General features: G+C 43.4%; 2 pseudogenes across 2 annotated transcripts in view; both read right to left on the bottom strand.

The window, feature by feature from the left end:
- LOC311149197 (neuroplastin-like) overlaps positions 1–6,756 on the bottom strand; it is a 43,344-nt pseudogene extending 36,588 nt beyond the window's left edge. Inside the window, exon 1 of the transcript in view lies at positions 6,666–6,756. The product of the transcript in view is annotated as a neuroplastin-like (transcript). The remainder of the gene's footprint in view (positions 1–6,665) is intronic.
- Positions 6,757–13,411: 6,655 nt separating this feature from the next.
- LOC311148724 (UDP-glucuronosyltransferase 2A3-like) lies at positions 13,412–22,951 on the bottom strand (annotated as a pseudogene). The gene is made up of 6 exons: positions 22,865–22,951; positions 17,685–18,324; positions 15,708–15,982; positions 15,193–15,461; positions 14,835–15,113; positions 13,412–13,444 (listed from the first exon to the last, which is right to left on the bottom strand). The product of its transcript is annotated as a UDP-glucuronosyltransferase 2A3-like (transcript).
- Between the last annotated feature and the right edge of the window lie 64 nt (positions 22,952–23,015).

Below are 23,015 nucleotides of genomic sequence, written 5' to 3'. Positions count from 1 at the left end.
CCATGGGGAGTCATTGTTAAAATAATTGCCCCAACACAGCCTGGTTAAACCAGATTGAAAGCTTCGCTCACTAAGTGAAGTAAAACAATAGCACCGGTTTCCATCTAGTTTAACCAGGCTACCAACACAGAGGCTCCTCTGTCCTCCATTCCTCGCATCCTTTCCTCTCTCCTCGTCTCCTTCCTTCCCTAAGGCATTTTCTTCCAATGGTTTTGAGAAGGAGGCACGGAGAGAGGAGGAAGATGATTGGATAAAGAGACAGAGACAGAACACCATGCTACTGACGTGACAGTCTGACTCAAATGTGTGGGAGGTAAGTGTCTGTCAGCAAATTAAAAGAGGCCAAAGATAATCGAAGACTATCGATCATTCACATTTACATTTACGTCATTTAGCAGACGCTTATAAACCTGGACCTAAACTAGAGAGGGCATTTGTCAAAGAGAGATAGAACAGAATAGAATTCTGGGGCATTTGACCTCTATGATTCATCTTAGTGACCGCATCATGATTAATGACAAAATGGCATGACATAATGAAAGAAGGAAACTGTACCTGTATCTAAGGAGGGGTGAAAAGAAGAACAGAGCAGAGCAGAGCTGTATCTAAGGAGCACAATGCTGGTGTGTTTCACCTGCTTCTAGACAGACAGGTGTAAGTACGGTGGTAGGCTAACTAGCACACTGATACTTCAGGGAAAGATGTTGCTTAAACAGTAACTGATACAGTAACAGTATATTGCCTTTTGAGAACAACATGTCTCTGTATCGCTTACAAATAATGTGTCATTCTAAAGCCTTGAATCCAAAGAATGGGATTATTAGCCATCATTCAATAATGAGCCAGTATGATATAATAGGCCTACTATGGATGCTCCCATATCACTAGGTTCCAGCATGCTGTAGAACAGAATAGAAGCTCCCATATCAATAGGCTGTAGTGGTCCATTCTAAACGTATCAACAGAATAGAAGCTCCCATATCAATAGGCTGTAGTGGTCCATTCTAAACGTATCAACAGAATAGAAGCTCCCATATCACTAGGTTCCAGCATGTTGTAGTGGTCCATTCTAAACGTATCAACAGAATAGAATAGAGTAGAATAGAATAGAAGCTCCCATCCCACTATGCTGTAGGGGTCCATTCTAAACCTTTTATCTAAAGACTTAGGAGAGGTGAAATATATCTCAGCTCAGCGCTACAGGGACTGGATTTACTTGAAGTGGGTGGGCTTTTCAGAGTAAAGTACTACTCCATTGAGAATTAAATAAATTCCCATTCTACAGTGCCTTGTTGTGTGTGTCTCTCTCTCTCTGTGAAGAGTTAACCAATCCACTCTTCTCTTCAAGGATAGGGGATGACATTAAAGCCATAGTGGTGTGTGTGTGTGTGTGTGTGTGTGTGTGTGTGTGTGTCTTCCAGGAGAAGAGAGGACACATTAACGCTATGATTCCCAGTGCTGTACTGCTGCATCTCAAGTCTATAAATAGAAACATGCAGCAAAATGGACTGGTGGAGCTACTCTGACTTCTCTGCCTGCCTCTCTGCTTCCCTGCTTCTGACTGCCTGCCTTGCTGCTTCTGACTGCCTGCCTCTCTGCTTCCCTGCCTCTGACTGCCTGCCTCTCTGCTTCCCTGCTTCTGACTGCCTGCCTCTCTGCTTCCCTGCTTCTGACTGCCTGCCTCACTGCTTCCCTGCTTCTGACTGCCTGCCTCGCTGCTTCCCTGCTTCTGACTGCCTGACTCTCTGCTTCCCTGCTTCTGACTGCCTGCCTCGCTGCTTCCCTGCTTCTGACTGCCTGCCTCGCTGCTTCCCTGCTTCTGACTGCCTGCCTCGCTGCTTCCCTGCTTCTGACTGCCTGCCTCTCTGCTTCCCTGCTTCTGACTGCCTGCCTCGCTGCTTCCCTGCTTCTGACTGTCTGCCTCGCTGCTTCTGACTGCCTGCCTCTCTGCTTCCCTGCTTCTGACTGCCTGCCTCGCTGCTTCCCTGCTTCTGACGGCCTATCTCTCTGCTTCCCTGCCTCTCTGCTTCCCTGCCTCTCTACTTCCTTGCTTCTGACTGCCTGTATTTTCTTCTCACTTTCACATTCTTAGCTAGCGAATGCAGCTAGCTAGTTTAGCCTACTCCAGGGCCGGTGTTATGTGCGGGCCTTAGGGGGCGTGGCCCGCCCCCTACCGTACCTCTTTGCCCCTCCAAATAAAATATTGAAACATTGATCATTTATTTGACCGAGACGCGCACTGACAGAAAGACGCATCAATATCAGTTAAAGCATCCCAGCGAGCGAAACAGCTCCCCTCTGTCTCAGGATGTGTAGACCATGTATCTGATGCTGTCTGGAAGAGTAAGGCATGTCATGCTATTTCTGGCCAGACAGCATCAGATACATGGCTCCATATCGAGGGGAGCTGTTCCACTCGCTCAGATGCTTTTCTCCAGTGGTATACAGGGCATTGGGAAAGTATTCAGACCCCTTCACTTTTTCCACATTTTGTTACGTTACAGCCTTATCCTAAAATAGATTATTTTATTTTTTCTCCTACACACAACACCCTATAATGACAAAGCGAAAACAGGTTTTTAGATTTTTTTTGCAAATGTGTTAAAATAAAAAACAGAAATACCTTATTTACATAAGTATTCAGACCCTTTGCTATGAGACTCGAAATTGAGCTCAGGTGCATCCTGTTTCCATTGATCATCCTTGAGATGTTTCTACAACTTGATTCAAGTCCACCTGTGCTAAATTCAATTGATTGGAAATGATTTGGAAAGGAACACACCTGTCTATATAAGGTCCCACAGTTGACAGTGAATGTCAGAGCAAAAACCAAGCCATGAGGTTGAAGGAATTGTCCGTAGAGAGTGCCGAGACCTGTTTTTGCTTTGTCATTATGGGGTATTGTGTGTAGATTGATGAGGGGGAAAAAAACTATTTAATCAATTTTAGAATAAGGCTGTAATGTAACAAAATGTGGAAAAACTCAAGGGGTCTGAATACTTTCCGAATGCACTGTAGTTTCAGCAGAGAGGAAGAGGTGAAGCGAGATGACTCACTCTAGCCAAATCTGTCCAGTGTAAGCCCAATGCGGTTCTATGGGAATCATTTGCAGACCTAAGCTCGCCTGCCTTCCCACCTTTGGGACAAAGACTCCCATTTTTAGGGCGAAGAGATGAACATCTCATCATTATATACAGATCTCTGGTTTCAGCCTCTTGCGAATTGGAAAGGAAAGTTGGCGGGTGCACAGTGCACCGTTAGGGATGCTGGATTGCCCTAAAGTAAATTGATGTTTCGCCAAAATTATATAATTACTCCTGTCCAGGGAGCATGGCTTAGCCACAGAGGATCATTAGCTTCTTTAAAAAAAAATTGCTGTGGATTGTTTCAAATCAAAATGTGTTTGGGAAGCCAGCAGTTTGGGTGGTGCGTGTGGGAATAGGTCTAGCTGATTGAGTTGCGGCTGTCAGTGAAAAGCGTCTAAACTATGTGTGAAGATAATGTGTCTCGAGTATAATTTAATATGTTGCATCAAGAAGATGGTGCGTCTCTCTCCAGAATGCATATGTAGGAAAGTGCCCATTTTGTCAATGTCTTATTTCTGATCCGTCTTAACTCTCCACGTACACCACTCATTTTTTCTTCGCCTCACACAAGTCACAAAGTCCGTTTTTTTTAACATCCATTGCGAATGATAGTTCCTCAGTATTTAGAAAATCTTTCCAACCCCCCCGGGCCTCGATAATCACCAAGCCTCAGTGTGAAAGAGCAAAATACCATGATCTGATGATCCCATATATCCAGTGGAAACGTCATAAAAAACAGCTTTCTGTCCCGAGCTCACTGGAGCAGGAAACGTTTAGGGCCCGGAATAGGCTAGTTCATACAATGTTGAACATCACTAGCGATAGCTCAAGGCAAGACAGATAGAAAGGGATGCAGACAGGCGGAGAAGAGAGATGAATGTGATTGAAAGAACTAGAATTTTCATCAGGATATTTTATACTGTTTTTATTTCTCTGCTTTTGGCATACTTTACTTACTTGATGATGAAAGCTTTAGGCCTACTGCTGCATTGGCCTATAAGCCTATCTCTGAGTTCTATGCTCTCATTTCTTTAGCCGCCAATGGATCACAGTGTATCAATGTGTCCATATGGCAGAGGCTGCTGCTCTCGCCATAGTTGAATTTTAACTTTTAGATTTGTATAATTTTACTTCAGATTTTTTTGGATTAACCACATGACAATGATTTTGAGAAACAAAAACGTTATTATTGAAATGAAACTGTTCCACGAAAATGTGCATATAAAAATAATCATAACTGGCACGCAGATCGGTAGAAATGGTAGGATAAATTGTAAGCTTCCCCAAACTTGAAACTCACGAGCTGCCTGTGGTCTTTACTATTACACCAGTCTATGGGGCCGTCCAACTGATTTGTTCTGGCGCCGGGTCCGGCCTACTCAAACACCCGGCTCAAACAGAGAGGGATGTTATGTTAGCTAGCTGGCTATGGCTATCCAACACTGGAACTCTTCCAAGTCAAGGTAAGCTTTTGGTTTTATAAATATATTGCCACCGGGGCCCGTCGGTGTAACTGCTAAACTGCTTGCTGACTGTACAATGTACTGCATGATTGTAGCGGGTTTACTAACGCGTTAGCTCTAAATGCTATGTTGACTATGATGTTGGTGTCGTGGAAATTTTACACAGGGACACTCGAAGTCAATCTGAAATGAATAATTATTTATTATCAGCGCGCTGGAGAGTTTCCAACCAACTCAATGCACCAAGTACACATGTCGATCAGGAGCTCTACCACGGCAGTCCCGTTAGCTCTCTTATATACTGCAGACAAGTTATACTTGCATGATTTAGCTTATTCATCATTCATAATTAATTCATCATTAACATTTGCTTCATTCATGTGACCGACCAATACTGGGTCATGCATGTGACAGACCAATACCTCACGAGGCTTCTTCTCTCTAAGCTGAGACCTTGAAACTGAGATATCTTTCGTTCTCAAAACAAGGGTCTGGGCGTACTGCCAAATTGCAGATACTGATAGTGAGGATTCATTCAATCAGTCACTTGCATGAACACATAAATTGGTTATTAGAAAAGCACCAACATAAAATGTTCCATCACATTAGCTAATGTGGTGACAACGATGTAGGCTGTGTGTAGATATGAAGGTTTGGCATGGAAAGGTTTTTTTGCCTGGTCACAGACAGCTGATGTGTTGTGCACTGAAGTCCACAAGCGAAGGGAAAAGGTGAGAGGAGGAGAACACGTAGATGTAAGAAGGAATTATACAACAAGCAAAGTGATCATGCTGTCTGTATGTGGCTGCTATGAAAGTGAACTGTGTTTGCGCGTGATCAGGGGTGTGTTCATTTAGCCAATTCTGCTGAAAAAAGTTTTTTAAACAGAAACAAATGGAATGAAATGGGGATAAACAAACCTGAATTTGTCCAATAGAAACTGTCGTTTGTAACTGTTGGACTAATGATTACACCCTAGATCAGCTAGATGCAGGCAAGAGTGTGCAAAGCGGTATTGAATGTGTCACTGTCTGTCACCTTGACTACTGAAAATGATCTTGACCTGTGCACATACTTTCTAAACTGTCATAGGCTAGGTTGTAGCAACCTCATGATGGGTATTGGGACAATTTGAGTCTGGTGTAGTAGCCTAAACCTATGATGTTACATTGAGCTGAGTGAATGAAATATGAATGACAGTCATCCAATATACTGTAAAAGAAATAAGGCCATGCTCATTAAAAAATTATCATCCTCCCTTATCTTAAACGGCACCAACCGCCACTAGTGATGTACCATGACTGGATCAGTAACAGGTGAATGTCCTATTAATGTAGCCTACTTGTTATTTGAAAGGACAAGGAGGGAGAACGTTTTTTTTTTTTTTCATTTCTGAGGGGGGCACTAGTCTTGTAGGACATAGACTATCGATGGTCGATGATATCACAGCTTACTTACTGTACATGATGATTTCTGAATCCTGCCCCTTTCCTTTAACCTTCTGCACATATTTGTCCTTGTTATTAATCAACCAACCGCCCCTCCGATCACATTCAAGTCCGCTTCACATTCTAATGAAGATGTAACGGTCATAAAGATTTAAAGATCAACTGAAAAATGTATTTTGTGGACACAGATTAACTAGTCTATATGTTTCTCGGGATGTTTCATTTTAAAGTAGTAGGGTCTATATTAATAACGGAAACCATCAATCCAATTGACAGTGATGGCCAGATATGGTTTACTGACCGTTTATAACAAATCGCTCGCATGGGTGATATATTATTCCGTTCGAATTTCATTCAATTTAAAGCCTTTATTCTGTCATTCTATTCATTGCATTGATTGGGTATGAACATAAATAATTAAATTAAATATGAGGGTCACAATATGTCGTGATTAGCCTCCATTTTCTACTATTCACTGAAAATCATGTGGATAATATAAGTCAATATTCACTGCAATGATTTGACGCACAAAATTCCAATCCTGAGCAACAATATGATTTATGAATTTGAAGCTAGATCATTGTGTCTCCAGTCAAAAACCCGCATGAAGCCATGATGTCCCGGTATTTCTATCGAGCCGCAGGCAAGCGTGCACTTCACATTCTTACCGTTCTGCGAGGAGACCAAACGTAGAATCAGTACGCCAATGAACGCCACCGAGACCGACATCATTTCTACTCTTCTTTTTCCAGCTAGCATCGACTCGTGTGGAAGATGGTAGATGCCCGTGGCGGGGAAAGTGGGTGGTGTGGCCTGAATGATGGTGTGAGGGGATCGGGTTACCGGGTAGATATTCTCCAATCAGGTCACGCAAAAACAGCGGCGCGCTCGCTCACCAGAAGGGTGCTGACGCCACCTGTGCAGTGCCGGTGCGCGGTGATGAAATGGTCAGTGCTATCCGGTATCCTTGGGACGTCCCTACCCTAAACCTTAACACCTTCTCTTACCCTTACCTTAACCTTACCCATTTGACATTTCAACTGCAATGGGGGGGGGGGGGGGGGGGGGGGGGGGGGGGTTGAGACGTCCCAAGGATCCCGCATAGCACAGACCGTGATGAAATCATTCCAAGCAACCACCTTTCTCATCCACGATGACAAATCCCCGGAGATCATTTCTTGTAGGCTGCCCACACAACTCATACAGAAATATTTGCCGTCTACATGTGCCAAATTTCCTTCCGTAGGAAGGAAGGGGAAAATGTCATGAATATCCATGAGTCTTGACATAGAACCCGTCGGTTGATTGGTTTAGCCTTCTTTGAGTGCAGCCCTTACCAGAACATAAAACATGGCGGACAATTTCTCTCCCCTTGGATCTGAAGCCAGTAGTAACCACCAACTTCAATCATAGTTATTATTAACATACAATTGAAATAAGAATCTAACATTGTAGCCGAGGAGGGCATGCTAGCTAGCTACCCTGTTTGATTCATATCAGCCATTTTCTTATGAAACAGCTCAACTAGCTAGACTCGGGACATAGATAGGCTTCAGGAGCCAGCGGGTTAACTAGTTATTATTCCACCATGGGCAACAACAACAACAACAACGAGTTATTAGTTCGTTTTCAACTATATATGTTTAACTCATAGCTAGTTTATTTAGTGACCACCGCATTTAGAAGGATATAAACTGACTGAACTCTAGTTAGCTGGCTGGCCAGCTAGCATGCAAGCTCATACTGGCCATGCAGTAGCCAATACCAGACCGTTTGTGGAAAGGTAAAAATAACAATTAATTTTTTGAATGATCGGACAGTGAAACTAAAATAGATTGTTAGCTAGCTGGTGAGGGTTTAATTTATTTCCCAATTCATTTGGTGATCAAGCTGAAGCTGGGTTCCCCAAGTCGTTCGGTCGGTGCTAACTGCTCATGTCATGCCGGCAGTGTTGCCAGTTCAAAGATGTCTAGCCTAACCACTCAAAACCCGCCCACAAGGCCTGAAAACTGGCCCAAAATAATTTTCGCAGCAAGAGAGGAGTTGCCACATTTAACGGACACACAGACACCTGGCTAAGCCCTGACCTCAGTTTGCAGCCAGGCTTTACTGGGACTTTTAATCCTATTTCACTGTCAACTCAGCCATACAACAGCATTAGGACATGGTGGCAGTCAGTCAAGCAAATGATTGATCTTATTTCGTGTCTGAATTACCCAAAAAATTCTCTCTCTCCTAGGCTAAATGATAAACACTAGGCCTACTGTTAACCCTTCATGTTATCTTTACATGACCTTCCATTGCTTTTTGACCATCCCTGAAATAATTAGGCCTACAATTTCAAGATCACAAGAAGGTCAAATTGAAAGCCTAGGTTGAAAGGCATGACAGAAAGCTTTCAACACAAATGTGGCCATATGTATACAGTACAAGCATGAATCGATTCATTGCTGCCATAATTCAGGTAATCCAGCAAAAAATAAATAACCAATTTGTAGTCTATCTGAATGTTGTCGGAGCGTTCCTAATACAGTACAGTTCTGCTGCCCCCTAATGTACAGATACTGTAGATGACCCCGGCACTGATGACAGTATATGATACATAATACTACTTATGTTTGTTATTTACCACAAAAAAAAACTATTTTTCTCAATTGAAGCTGACGTTTATATCAACGAGAAGCATCTAAAAAAAATAAAAATACAACGGAAATACCAAATACACCAAATCACCTAGTCATTTTCGATTAAAAAAAGAATAAATTGACTGTCCAATCGATGATACCAATCATGGACGCTATATTAGACAATCAGTGATAAACACAACACAACGAAGAGTAGCTGCTGCCTTGGCATGTAACGGTCTGCCTTGGCAGCAGCTAATGGGGATCCATAATCAATACAAATACAATACTACTGCATATACATGTCCAGATATAGTTGTATGTATTTTTTTTATGGATCTAATAAAAACGTATTTGAATGTTATGGTCATTACTAATGTATCCACATTGTATAAAATATATTACATTTCTATATGACTGTTAGGTGGTCTACTATAGAGTTTCATTTAAACCACATTTGCCTTTGTTTTAACATTTTAAAGCATATTTTCAGTTAGCGTTCCTTGACTAACTAGTTAGATCAACAAGATCCACATAATAATAATAATAATATGCCATTTAGCAGACGCTTTTATCCAAAGCGACTTACAGTCATGTGTGCATACATTTTTACATATGGGTGGTCCCGGGGATCGAACCCACTACCCTGGCGTTACAAGCGCCGTGCTCTACCAATTGAGCTACAGAGGACCACACCATATGCTATGGGACTTACAGTAGCGAGTGAAAGTCTACACACCCCTTGCACAGTCTTCACATTTTGCTGCCTTAAAATTAAATCTCAAATGCTTACGTTTTTTCCCCCTACTGATCTACGCAACCTACTACACACCCTACTATACAACCTATTACACATTGTCTTTGGCATTAACATTTTTTGTTATTGTCCCACTGAAAAAATACAACTCTATCCCAGGGTTAGGTATTCAGAAGACTGAGGCAGGGTTTCCTCTAACTTTTTACCTGGGCTTTGCTCCTTTCATATTTATTTTGATCCTGACAAACTCCCTAGTCCCTGCCGGTGACAAGCATACCCATAACATGATGCTGCCACCACAAAACTTGACAATACAGAAGGTTTCACTCTGTATTGTGTTGTATTGGATTTGACCCAACCCTCTAGTTTAAAACAAATAAAACATGTAGTTTTACATTTTCCTTTACCATGTTGTCTAGCAGTATTACTTGACTGCCTTTTTGCAAACAGAATTAATGATTTGGAGTGGATTTTTCCAACACAGGCTTCCTTCTTTTCACTTTGTCATATAGGCCAGTAATGCGGAGTGAAAGTAATGTTGTTGATCCTCTGTATTAACAAGTATTGTGGTGGCAGCATCATGTTATGGGTCTGCTTGTCACTGGCAGGGACTGGGGAGTTTGTCAGGATCACATTAAATATGAAAGGAGCAAAGCCCAGATAACATTTTAGTCATTTAGCAGACGCTCTTATCCAGAGCGACTTACAGTTAGTGAGTGCATACATTCTTTTTTTTATACTGGCCCCCCATGGGAAACAAACCCACAACCTTGGCGTTGCAAATGCCATGCTCTACCAACTGAGCCAAATCCCTGCCGGCCATTCCCTCCCCTACCCTGGGCCAATTGTGCGCTGCCCCATGGGTCTCCCGGTCGCGGCCGGCTACGACAGAGCCTGGATTCGAACCAGGATCTCTAGTGGCACAGCGATGCAGTGCCTTAGACCACTGCGCCACTCGGATAACCTTATAGTTTCTCCTTCACTTTAGAAATGTGGAATCAGTAGGAAAAAAATCGAATTTAACAAAATGTTTAGATTTTCTTTTAAGGCAGCAAAATGTGAAGACTGTGCAAGAGGTGTGTAGACTTTCACTAAGCACTGTATGCTTCCATCCACAATATATATTACATATTTTAAATGTCAACCCTCCACATATATAATACAGTATGCATACAACATTCCAGATTCACATCCGCATACAGTATACAGGTGTAGGATCTTAATTTGATCACCCTGTTGTTGCAGGAGATGTCGTGCTCAGCAGGAAATTCAATGTCAGACTTGATTTGCCCTAACTAAAAATGTATCAGCCGATACAAAAATATCCATTAATTATAATCCACACAATAATTCACATTTCCTGTTGCTGCAGGATTATTTTCCTGCTGTGAGAAACTAGGCAAATTAAGATCCTACACCTGTAGAGACATCACATTCCCGTGACATAAACTTTCCCTCCACTCTATAGCACCCTCCCTCTCTTGGGGTCTCAGGGAGGGTTCATCTCCCTGGACACCGTGTCTGTCAGCCCCACAGGGCCAATGGGTTGTATAAACCCAGACACAGCTGCTACGCCTTCCTTTGATGTCAACCAATGAGACCAGAAATGTGTACTCTGTGCCTTGAGGGGCAAAGCCTTCCCACAAAACCAGTGTTAACCATGCATCACTGGAGCTCCTGCATGTCTAAATATTCCACAACCTCTCTCCTCTCTCAGACTTCTCAGTCTCTGTTCACACTTTATGTAGTGTCATCTAGTATGGAAAGGAGGCAACAATGGCTCTCCCGACTGAAGAGTGAATTCGGCAACAGCCCCCTGGTCTCCAACGTGGCTTTCGGCTTCATCCTGATGGGCTTGGAGAAGCTGGTTGAGCTGGAGTTCGAGTGTCCCTGCGACCCCAAATGGAACGGGCTGTTTTCCTCCGCCTTCTTCGTCATTCCTGCCATCATGGCCTTTATGCTGATGCTGATCATCCAGGACTGCAGGTACGATCTGAGCGGCTGCCCCAGGACGGTGTCCATCTCCAGCCTGGTCCCCCCCATCGTCTGGCTGATCCTGCTCTTCCTGGACGGACAGTACTTTGCGTGCGCGCTAACGGACTGGAGCGGCAGGTTTGTGATTGTTGACAAGGCGGCTCCTCAGAAGTGGTGTGAGCCGCCGCATGACGACGGCACGCTGCAGGATCTCATGGTGCACTCTCAGGAATTATTTGTGGAGTCTCAGGTGAGGAAAACACACTGGGATCAGTTTCCCAGATGAAGATTATTCCTTGTCCTGGACTAAAACACACTTTCAATGGAGATTTTCCAATGAGAATGATTTTTAATCAAGGACTGTGCTTAATCTGGGTCTGGGAAACCGGCCCCTGATAATTATTGTTGGTGTCTGTGCCATTAAGCAAAGTAAAGTACTGGTAAAACAGAAAAAAATTATGTCATAAACTCAAAATAAGTGTTCATGATGAATAGCTCTTGTTTTTTGTGTATTGTGTGTATATACTGAACCTGCTTATTCTTCCATGACCCTTGAACCTTGTACATGTGGGGTGGCAGGTAGCATAGAGGGGTGGGCCAGACAACTGGAGATTCGCCGGTTCGAATCCCAGGTCCAACTGGAAACATTTCCTATATACCGTATCCTGACATTGTGCCCTTGAGCAATGCACTTAGGCATTGCTGCACCGTGCTTGACCCTGTGCTTTCATGCTATCTGGGTGTGTGCCTTGGTTTTCCTGGGGAGGGGGGGGCGTTGACTTGTAAGCAAGAAAACACATTTCTGTTTTCCATGTAATACACGGGATACGAACCCTGGTCTCCCACGGGAGTAACCAACATCTTAGACTAAGAGGAAATTCCCTATTGGCACACCCGTCGCTATGGGCGGGCCATAGGGGGCCGGGCCCGCCCCCCAAAATGCTTGTGCCCCCCCCCACTTGAGGGAATTTATAATTAAATATACGTACTGTAGGCTAATAATAATTGTGCCCTGCCCTCCCATGCATTTCATATGCCCCCCTTAAGACTGAGGTCTGGCGACGGGTCTGCCTATTGGGCACTGGGCACACTCGTTTTGAAGTTCACAGGCAGAGTCACCTCATCACGTGACCATGACCGACTCATGTCCACTACGTCCACAAGATGTATTTTCTTCTAATGAAGTCTTCTTCTTCTAGGTTATTGGTATTGCTCTGTTGATCTTCATCTGTGTGGGACTCATAGTGTACGTGATCAGAGAGAGCTGCCAGCAGGAAGAGGAACTCCAGGAAGTCAACAACACTTACGAGATGTATGAGATGACATGACTTTGACAACATAATTACGCCAACACCTGTTTTTTGAAGCTATGGGAGAGAATGCATAATGTTACCTCTCCAAGGAGAAAGTGCATTGCTTAATGTTTTCTCTCCAAATGCCTCAAGACTGCAATACCTTATTGTCTCTCCAGCAACTTCTAAAAGGAAGGGAACACTGCCGGTACCTCCCTCTCCAACCAAGGTGCAAACAGAGGAGAGGAGGAAATTCGCCAACTCTTGGTGGACAGTCAAAGGTGATAGAAATGCTTGTTCTTGTTAAAACCAACACGTTTTGGCCTGTAGCCTTCTTCAGGGTCCAGTGACTTTTACTTTTACCTTTCCTGCAAACTGTACATTGACGTTATACTTTGGAAATTATACTTTTCTGATGAACAGTTTTTTAAAGTAGCGAGAGGGGGGGGTGGGATTTCTGTTGGTCTAGCTGCACATTAGAAATGTTCTCTGTAGGTGTCAAAATGTATCCACTTTTTTAAAATATTAAAATGTGTTAAGGTATGGTCACGTTTGTATGTAAGGTAGCTATAGAAACTAATAGATTCATTTTTCCTCATTTCTGATAGATCTGGTCAGGTTGCGTTGACATCAACTGCCCAGCTATCATTTATACTAAACTAAAAGATCAAATAGGAACTTTTACAAACATCGGTAGAGATGATGTGTTTATTCCAGTAAGGGATGTCTGTACCTCTCTTTGCCAAACAGCAGATGGGACTCACACACTATCTGGCACACCTTCTGAGACCCAGCAGGGGCTGTGGACACAGACAGATAGCGGACAGAAATATCGACTCGCAGTTTTGACCCAAACCCTGGTTACTGGGCTGTCTATGTGTCACCTCTTGTCTTGAGCTTGGCCACATTGTGGACATCCTCAGGCCGGGACAAGGGTACAGAGTAACGAAGGCCATTTCCCTTGGGTGAGTTAGTCTGTGTGCTCAGGGGATTATGACGATTTAGCAAGTCATCATTGGTCCCAGCACAGAACATCCGGCATGGAACAGACCTGATACTGTGGGAGTCAAAGGTCAGGGAGTACCTCGTTACGCAGTTTCTGATTGGCTCAGACAGAGCTCTGTCACTGCTGTGATGGGTGGGTTCAGACCTCCTTGACAAGGTTGTCCAGGGACTGATGTCTGGAGTGATAGACACTGCATCCTGGCTATTGTCTACTGGGGCAGTTTGTTATCAACCTGCCCCCAGTAAGGATAGAATTGTTAGGGTTCAAATATTCATAGAAACATAAGGGTAGTGAATGCACCCAACCTTGTCCCAGATCTGTTTGTGCTGTCTTGCCAACTCTTAAAGACCATAGAAGCTGGCAAGAAAGCACAAACAGATCTGGGACCAGGCTACGTACTATTCTAAAAATGTGAAAGTTCAAAGTCAACAGTGTGGTCTTTTTTGAGTTAACATCAACATAATAACAAAGTAACTTACAAAGGAAGATGGCTTTGCAGAGTACACCAGGCGTTCCACCCCTCCGGGCAAAAAAGCTGGGTCTTCTTCGAGAACATCTGAGCATCGTCCAAATGTGACAACACTTCCCCAGAAAGCGCTCAATGTTTTATATCCACTCCCTCATTGTTGAGAAAGTATTTTGATTGGAAATAATGTTGACCGCTTAAATGACTGGAGAAATGACAACACTTCAAGTTGCTCTGTAATAAATCTCAGAGATATTACAGTTACCACTATGCTATCTTACATCACAATAACTGTCCACCACGGTATTAGTTTGTATAGTGTTAAGTAAAATAAATGGATTGCCCATGACCTCTGAAGCAGCCATATGGTTACAATGATCCTCACAGCAGAAGATTACTTCCCTTTTAGTGACAGAATGTCTGCCGATCGTAATGGATACAATGAATAAGGTCATCATGATCTTTTGTCACTGTCTCTTGAGTATACTGCATTAGCATTTTCAAAAATCCATACGTTCGAGAAAATTCAGAATGACATATTTTTTTTAATTAAAATTGTTTTTATATTGATAAAATATTAATTTTATGGATACAATATGAATGGTATTGATCATTTGCTGATTGATCAATGAAGATAATATATTCATATCTCTCAAAACATGACTTTATCACTTTTCACTTTACTCCTACAAAACACCTTACGCGAAACACATCTTACGTCTGCCAGGCAAACCAGGGTTACGAGCAACACACACATCAGCAGAGTCGCCATCACCTCAACCGAGTGGCACATAATCCAGGACATTTTATAGGACTCTGTCCTCAGGTGACGAGCTCCTTTATGTCTCTCAACGAAGTCGATCCAGAACACTGCCTTGTCCAGCGGTTTAATGGGTTGGTCTCTGTGCAGTCTGGAGCAGCACAGCCTCCTGGAACACGCCCAGTCTGCAGCAGCACAGCCTCCTGGAACACGCCCAGTCTGCAGCAGCACAGCCTCCTGGAACACGCCCAGTCAGGAGCAGCACAGCCTCCTGGAACACGCCCAGTCTGGAGCAGCACAGCCTCCTGGAACACGCCCAGTCAGGAGCAGCACAGCCTCCTGGAACACGCCCAGTGATGATGTCAACCATTTTAGCTGCTCCCCTCCCCTTTGCCTTGGAGAGGTTGTCGGGCGGGTCGAAGGCGAGAGGGAGGACACAGTGGTAGATGGCCTCCTGGACTCCGTTGGTTCCTCCGTGGGCTACGAAAGGCGCAGGCCTTGGGGTGTCCCAAAAGGTCCTTCTGGGGGAGTCAGTTCACCAGTAGGGTGTCGTTAACCAAGGTGGAGGGTCGCTGTCCGGTGTACATGAGGATCACAAGAGAATCACAATGAGAATACAAGTGTGTGAAAATATAAGTCTGTAGACTTTTTTTTTTAAGCCTATGGGCCCAGACACAGATAAAGCCTAGTCCTGAACCAAAAATCTGAATGGAGAATAATCATTTAAATTTTTTTTTAACTTCTTAGTCCAGGACCAGGCATAATCTGTGTTTGGTCATTTTATCCAATTAATTAATTAATTAATTCAAGGATCTATCCATTCATCCATACCTCCAGATTATCTCCTGAGGCAGCCGGGCGAACGCAGCAGCGATCTCGTCTGCGATGTCTTCAGGGAGCTCTGCCACTAAAGTCCCTACAGTCATTATGACAACCCCATGCTCTCTGAAACTCTGAACAAACTCCTCCAGGTCCTGTGGAAGAGGCACTGGAACCCACCCATGTAGACCATATTCGGCATGAGCCAGATATTGGCTTCCTGGAGGAAGGCGTTGTAATCGACGTCAGGGCTGATGTAAAGCTGGACTATCGGTTTGTACCGGGTTCTGTGATATTTGCCATGGTGTACATTGCCTTCAGAAAGTATTCACACTCCCTTGCCTTTTTCAACATTTTGTTGTGTTACAGCCTGAATTTAAAATTGATTACATTTAGATTTTTTATCACTGGCCCACACACAATACCCCATAATGTAAAAGTGGAACAGTGTTTTTTGAAACTTTTACAAATTAATTACAAATGAAAAGCTGAAATGTCTTGAGTCAATAAGTATTCAACCCCTTTGTTATGGCAAGCCTAAATATGTTCAGAAGTAAAAATGTGCTTAACAAGTCACATAATAAGTTGCATGGACTAACTCTGTGTGCAATAATAGTGTTTAATATGAATTTTGAATAACTACCTCATCTCTGTACCCCACACATACAGTTATCTGTAAGGTCCCTCAGTCGAGCAGTGAATTTCAAGCACAGATTCACCCACAAAGACCAGGGAGGATTTCCAATGCCTCGCAAAGAAGGGCACCTATTAAAAAAGCAGACATTGAAAGTCCCTTTGAGCATGGTGAAGTTATTAATTACACTTTGGATGGTGTATCAATACACTCAGTCACTACAGAAATACAGGCGTCCTTCCTAACTCAGTTGCCGGAGAGGAAGGAAACCACTCAGGGATTTCACCATGAGGCCTATGGTGACTTACAGAGTTTAATAAATATAATAGGAGAAAAATGAGGATGGATCAACAACATTGTAGTTCCTCCACAATACTAACCTAATTGACAGAATGAAAAGAAGAACGCCTGTACAGAATGAAAAATATTCCAAAACATGCATCCTGTTTACAATAAGGCACTAATAGGTCCCCTGTAGCTCAGTTGGTAGAGCATGGCGCTTGCAATGCCAGGGTTGTGGGTTCATTTCCCACGGGGGGCCAGTATGAAAAATGTATGCACTCACTAACTGTAAGTCACTCTGGATAAGAGCGTCTGCTAAATGACTAAAATGTAAATGTAAAGTAATACTGCAAAATATGTGGCAAAGCAATTAAATTTTTCTCCTGAATCCAATGTGTTATGTTTGGGGCAAATCTAATACAACACATTATTGAGTACCACTCTCCATATTTTCAAGCATAGTGGTGGCTGCATCATGTTATGGGTATGCTTTTAATCGTTAAGGACTGGGGAGTTTATCAGGATGAAAAAGAAACGGAATGGAGCTAAGCACAGGCAAAATCCTAGAGGAAAACCTGGTTCAGTCTGCTTTCCACTAGACACTGGGAGAGGTATTCATCTGTCAGCAGGACAATAACCTAAAACACAAGGCCAAATCTACACTGGAGTTGCTTACCAAGAAGACAGTGAGTGTTCCTGAGTGGCCGAGTTACAGTTTTGACTTGACAATCTATGGCAAGACCTGAAAATGGTTGTCTAGCAATGATCAACAACTAATTTGACAGAGCTTGAAGAATTTTGAAAAGAATAATGGGCAAATGTTGGATAATCCAGATGTGGAAAGCTCTTAGAGACTTACCCAGACTGCCAAAGGTGATTCTAACATGAATTGACTCAGGGGTGTGAATACTTATTTAATCAAGATCTATTAGTGTTTTCTATTTCTTATTTTCTTTCACTTTGACAATGAAGTATTTTGTGTAGATGATTGACAAAAAAAAGTACAATTAAATCCATTTTGATACCACTTTGTAACACAACAAAATTTGGAAAAAGTCAAGGGGTGTGAATACTTTCTGAAGGCACCGTATGTCCCAAGAATGTAAGCTATGATGTTGGTGACTCTGGGGGAATGTCATCTTGTCTGTCAACTCTGTGGGTGTGAATGGGATGTAGGAGAGAGGCAACGGGGTGATGACCAAATGAGCTTCACCTTGGATGGTCCATCTGACATTGTATACCGGAGGAAGATCGTCCCTCCACCAATCCCAGGATCCATCAGAACCAAGGAAAGAATGGATCAACTCGTGGTCTTCAAGGACCCGAGCAATCATCATTTCAGCCATGTTCTTGTGGAACCTGAAAAAAGTGTCCTCGACTGAAGCATGATTTTCAGATGTTTACTTAATATAAATTCACCAAATAAGTTTTCATGGAAGCCACCAGTGTTAGGGATGGTGGTGGAGGTGTAGTGGGGGGGTATTCTCCTTGATGTACCAGTGGTTTGACGCTCGCATGTGATTGGAATGCAGCTCTTCCATGATGCTCTCTCATGGTGACCCAGTGGCTTCCGTCCAATAGGTACACCAGGATTTTACCCCTATAGACGCTATTGGACAGGGTGACGAGCAGTACAGCCAATGAGATCAGGGTTGGTTGATACAGTGAGAGAAAAAAGTATTTGATCCCCTGCTGATTTTGTATTTCTGCCCACTGACAAAGAAATGATCAGTCTATAATTTTAATGGTAGGTTTATTAGAACAGTGAGAGACCGAATAATAACAAAAAAAATCCAGAAAAACACATGTCAAAAATGTTATAAATTGATTTGCATTTTAATGAGGGAAATAAGTATTTGACCCCCTCTCAATCAGAAAGATTTCTGGCTCCCAGGTGTCTTTTATACAGGTAATGAGCTGAGATTAGGAGCACTCTCTCATTACCATTGCCAAGCAGCTTGGTGAGAAGGTGACAACAGTTGGTGCGATTATTCGCAAATGGAAGAAACACAAAAGATCTGTCAATCTCCCTCGGCCTGGGGCTCCATGCAAGATCTCACCTCGTGGAGTTGCAATGATCATGAGAACGGTGAGGAATCAGCCCAGAACTACATAGGAGGATCTTGTCAATGATCTCAAGGCAGCTGGGACCACATCATTTAAAATTTTATCATTTAAAATCCAGAAAATCACATTGTAGGATTTTTAATGAATTTATTTGCAAATTATGGTGGAAAATAAGTATTTGGTCACCTACAAACAAGTAAGATTTCTGGCTCTCACAGACCTGTAACTTATTCTTTAAGAGGCTCCTCTGTCCTCCACTCGTTACCTGTATTAATGGCACCTGTTTGAACTTGTTATCAGTATAAAAGACACCTGTCCACAACCTCAAACAGTCACACTCCAAACTCCACTATGGCCAAGACCAAAGAGCTGTCAAAGGACACCAGAAACAAAATTGTAGACCTGCACCAGGCTGGGAAGACTGAATCTGCAATAGGTAAGCAGCTTGGTTTGAAGAAATCAACTGTGGGAGCAATTATTAGGAAATGGAAGACATACAAGACCACTGATAATCTCCCTCGATCTGGGGCTCCACGCAAGATCTCACCCCGTGGGGTCAAAATGATCACAAGAACGGTGAGCAAAAATCCCAGAACCACACGGGGGGACCTAGTGAATGACCTGCAGAGAGCTGGGACCAAAGTAACAAAGCCTACCATCAGTAACACACTACGCCGCCAGGGACTCAAATCCTGCAGTGAAAGACGTGTCCCCCTGCTTAAGCCAGTACATGTCCAGGCCCGTCTGAAGTTTGCTAGAGTGCATTTGGATGATCCAGAAGAGGATTGGGAGAATGTCATATGGTCAGATGAAACCAAAATATAACTTTTTGGTAAAAACTCAACTCGTCGTGTTTGGAGGACAAAGAATGCTGAGTTGCATCCAAAGAACACCATACCTACTGTGAAGCATGGGGGTGGAAACATCATGCTTTGGGGCTGTTTTTCTGCAGAGGGACCAGGACGACTGATCCGTGTAAAGGAAAGAATGAATGGGGCCATGTATCGTGAGATTTTGAGTGAAAACCTCCTTCCATCAGCAAGGGCATTGAAGATGAAACGTGGCTGGGTCTTTCAGCATGACAATGATCCCAAACACACCGCCCGGGCAACGAAGGAGTGGCTTCGTAAGAAGCATTTCAAGGTCCTGGAGTGGCCTAGCCAGTTTCCAGATCTCAACCCCATAGAAAATCTTTGGAGGGAGTTGAAAGTCCGTGTTGCCCAGCGACAGCCCCAAAACATCACTGCTCTAGAGGAGATCTGCATGGAGGAATGGGCCAAAATACCAGCAACAGTGTGTGAAAACCTTGTGAAGACTTACAGAAAACGTTTGACCTGTGTCATTGCCAACAAAGGGTATATAACAAAGTATTGAGAAACTTTTGTTATTGACCAAATACTTATTTTCCACCATAATTTGCAAATAAATTCATTAAAAATCCTACAATGTGATTTTCTGGATTTTTTTTCTCATTTTGTCTGTCATAGTTGACATGTACCTATGATGAAAATTACAGGCCTCTCTCATCTTTTTAAGTGGGAGAACTTGCACAATTGGTGGCTGACTAAATACTTTTTTTCCCTACTGTACATGCCCGTCTGAAGTTTGCCAATGAAGATCTGAATGATTCAGAGGAGAACTGGGTGAAAGTGTTGTGGTCAGATGAGACCAAAATCGAGCTCTTTGGCATCAACTCATCTCACTGTGTTTGGAGGAGGAGGAATGCTGCCTATGACCCCAAGAACACCATCCCCACCGTCAAACATGGAGGTGGAAACATTATGCTTTGGGGGTGTTTTTCTGCTAAGGGAACAGGACAACTTCACTGCATCAAAGGAACGATGGACAGGGCCATGTACCGTCAAATCTTGGGTGAGAACCGCCTTCCCTCAGCCAGGGCATTGAAAATGGGTCGTGGATGGGTATTCCAGCATGACAATGACCCAAAACACACGGCCAAGGCAACAAAGGAGCGGCTCAAGAAGAAGCACATTAAGGTCCTGGAGTGGCCTAGCCAGTCTCCAGACCTTAATCCCATAGAAAATCTGTGGAGGGAGCTGAAGGTTCGAGTTGCCAAACGTCAGCCTCGAAACCTTAATGACTTGGAGAATATCTGCAAAGAGGAGTGGGACAAAATCCCTCCTGAGATGTGTGCAAACCTGGTGGCCAACTACAATAAACGTCTGATCTCTGTGATTGCCAACAAGGGTTTTGCCACCAAGTACTAAGTCATGTTTTGCAGAGGGGTCAAATACTTATTTCCCTCATTAAAATGCAAATCAATTTATAACATTTTTGACATGCGTTTTTCAGGATTTTTTTGTTGTTATTCTGTCTCTCACTGTTCAAATAAACCTACCATTAAAATTATAGACTGATCATTTCTTTGTCAGTGGGCAAACGTACAAAATCAGCAGGGGATCAAATACTTTTTTCCCTCACTAAGTAAAAAATTAAAAATAATAATAATTAAAGAGCAGCAGTAAAATAAAATAACAGTAGGGAGGCTATATACAGGGGGTACCGGTACAGAGTCAAGGTTCACATAAAATAAAAATAAAATATGCATGTATTGATCTGAGTTCATGCAACGATGATGGCTTGCACCTAGGTAGCTTGGTAATATGTACAGAGAACAGTCTATGACTAGTGTGGATGGAGTCTGATCATTTTTAGGGCCTTCCTCTGACACCGCCTGGTATAGAGGTCCTGGATGGCAGGAAGCTTGGCCCCAGTGATGTTCTGGGCCGTAGGCACTACCCTCTGTAGTGCCTTGTGTTTGGAGGCCGAGCAGTTGCCATACCAGGCGGTGATGCAACTGGTCAGGATGCTCTCAAAGGTGCAGCTGTAGAACTTTTTGAGGATCTGAGGACCCATGCCAAATCTTTTCAGTCTCCTGATGGGGAATAGGCTTTGTCATGCCCTCTTCAAGACTGTCTTGGTGTGTTTGGACCATGATAGTTTGTTGGTGATGTGGACCCCAAGGAACTTGAAGCTCTCAACCTGTTCCACTACTGCCCTGTTGATGAGAATGGGGGCGTGCTCAGTCCACAATCATCTCCTTTGTCTTGATCACATTGAGGGAGAGGTTGTTATCCTGGCACCACACAGCTAGGTCTCTGACCTCCTCCCTATAGGCTGTCTCATCGTTGTCGGTGATCAGGCCTACCACTGTTGTGTCGTCGGCAAACTTAATGATGGTGTTGGAGTCATGCCTGGCCATGCAGTCATGGGTGAACAGGGAGTCCAGGAGGGGACTGAGCACGCACCCCTGAGGGGCCCCCGTGTTGAGGATCAGCGTGGCAGATGTGTTGTTACCTACCCTTACCACCTGGGGGCGGTCCGTCAGGAAGTCCAGGATCCAGTTGCAGAGGGAGGTGTTTAGTCCCAGGGTCCTTAGCTTAGTGATGAGCTTTGAGGGCACTATGGTGTTGAACGCTGAGCTGTAGTTAATGAATAGCATTCTCACGTAGGTGTTCCTCTTGTCCAGGTGGGAAAGGGCAGTGTGGAGTGCAATAGAGGCCGGCAGGGATGTAGCTCAGTTGGTAGAGCATGGCGTTTGCAACGCCAGGGTTGTGGGTTCGTTTCCCACGGGGGGCCAGTATGAAAAATAAATAAATCATGTATGCACTCACTAACTGTAAGTCGCTCTGGATAAGAGCGTCTGCTAAATGACTAAAATGTAAATGTAATTAATTGGACCTGTGGTGATGTAATGTTTTGTTTTCACCACAAGGCAATTGAGCACAGAGGATAAATGGAGAGAGAGAGATCACAACCCGCTAACGTTCAACCCACCATCCGTTCTTTTGTTTAGTAGCATACTTTACTACCTCACTTTAGATTCATACCATTGGTAGAGGGTGGCAGCACACTTCACAGATTTTCTCAGTTTAATGTGACATTCAGTTTAGGGACATGCATAATGTTAGATGTTGTCAATTCTAGTTTAGGGAACATGCATAATGTTACATGTTGTTAATTCAAAGTTTGTCCATCACAAAATATCTCTTTACCGAACACGGTCAATTCAAAGCATTCTTCCTCAGCCTACAGCAGTCAGACACTGCTCTATCACAACTGAACCACACACACTCTTCCTTGAGCTATTGACTCCCCCCATATAATGTTGTCAGAAATCCCGGATCGTCTGTTTCATTCAGTAAAGTCCTTCAGATCATTTCACGAGGCGAGGTGGGACGGCTGGGTCGCTGAAGAGGAACCGCCTGATATTGAAAGACAGGTTGGAGGAAGATCCCGTCTTTTGAACCATATTTTTAAAGCTATACATTATTTGTTTACATGGATAATTATTTTTCAAACAATGGAATAAAATA

The sequence above is a fragment of the Coregonus lavaretus genome (genome assembly GCF_964263955.1).
Source record: "Coregonus lavaretus genome assembly, chromosome: 21".
Classification (NCBI taxonomy): domain Eukaryota; kingdom Metazoa; phylum Chordata; class Actinopteri; order Salmoniformes; family Salmonidae; genus Coregonus; species Coregonus lavaretus.
The sequence above is the reverse complement of the archived record's forward strand: the minus strand, read 5'-3'. Positions and strand labels throughout refer to the sequence as shown.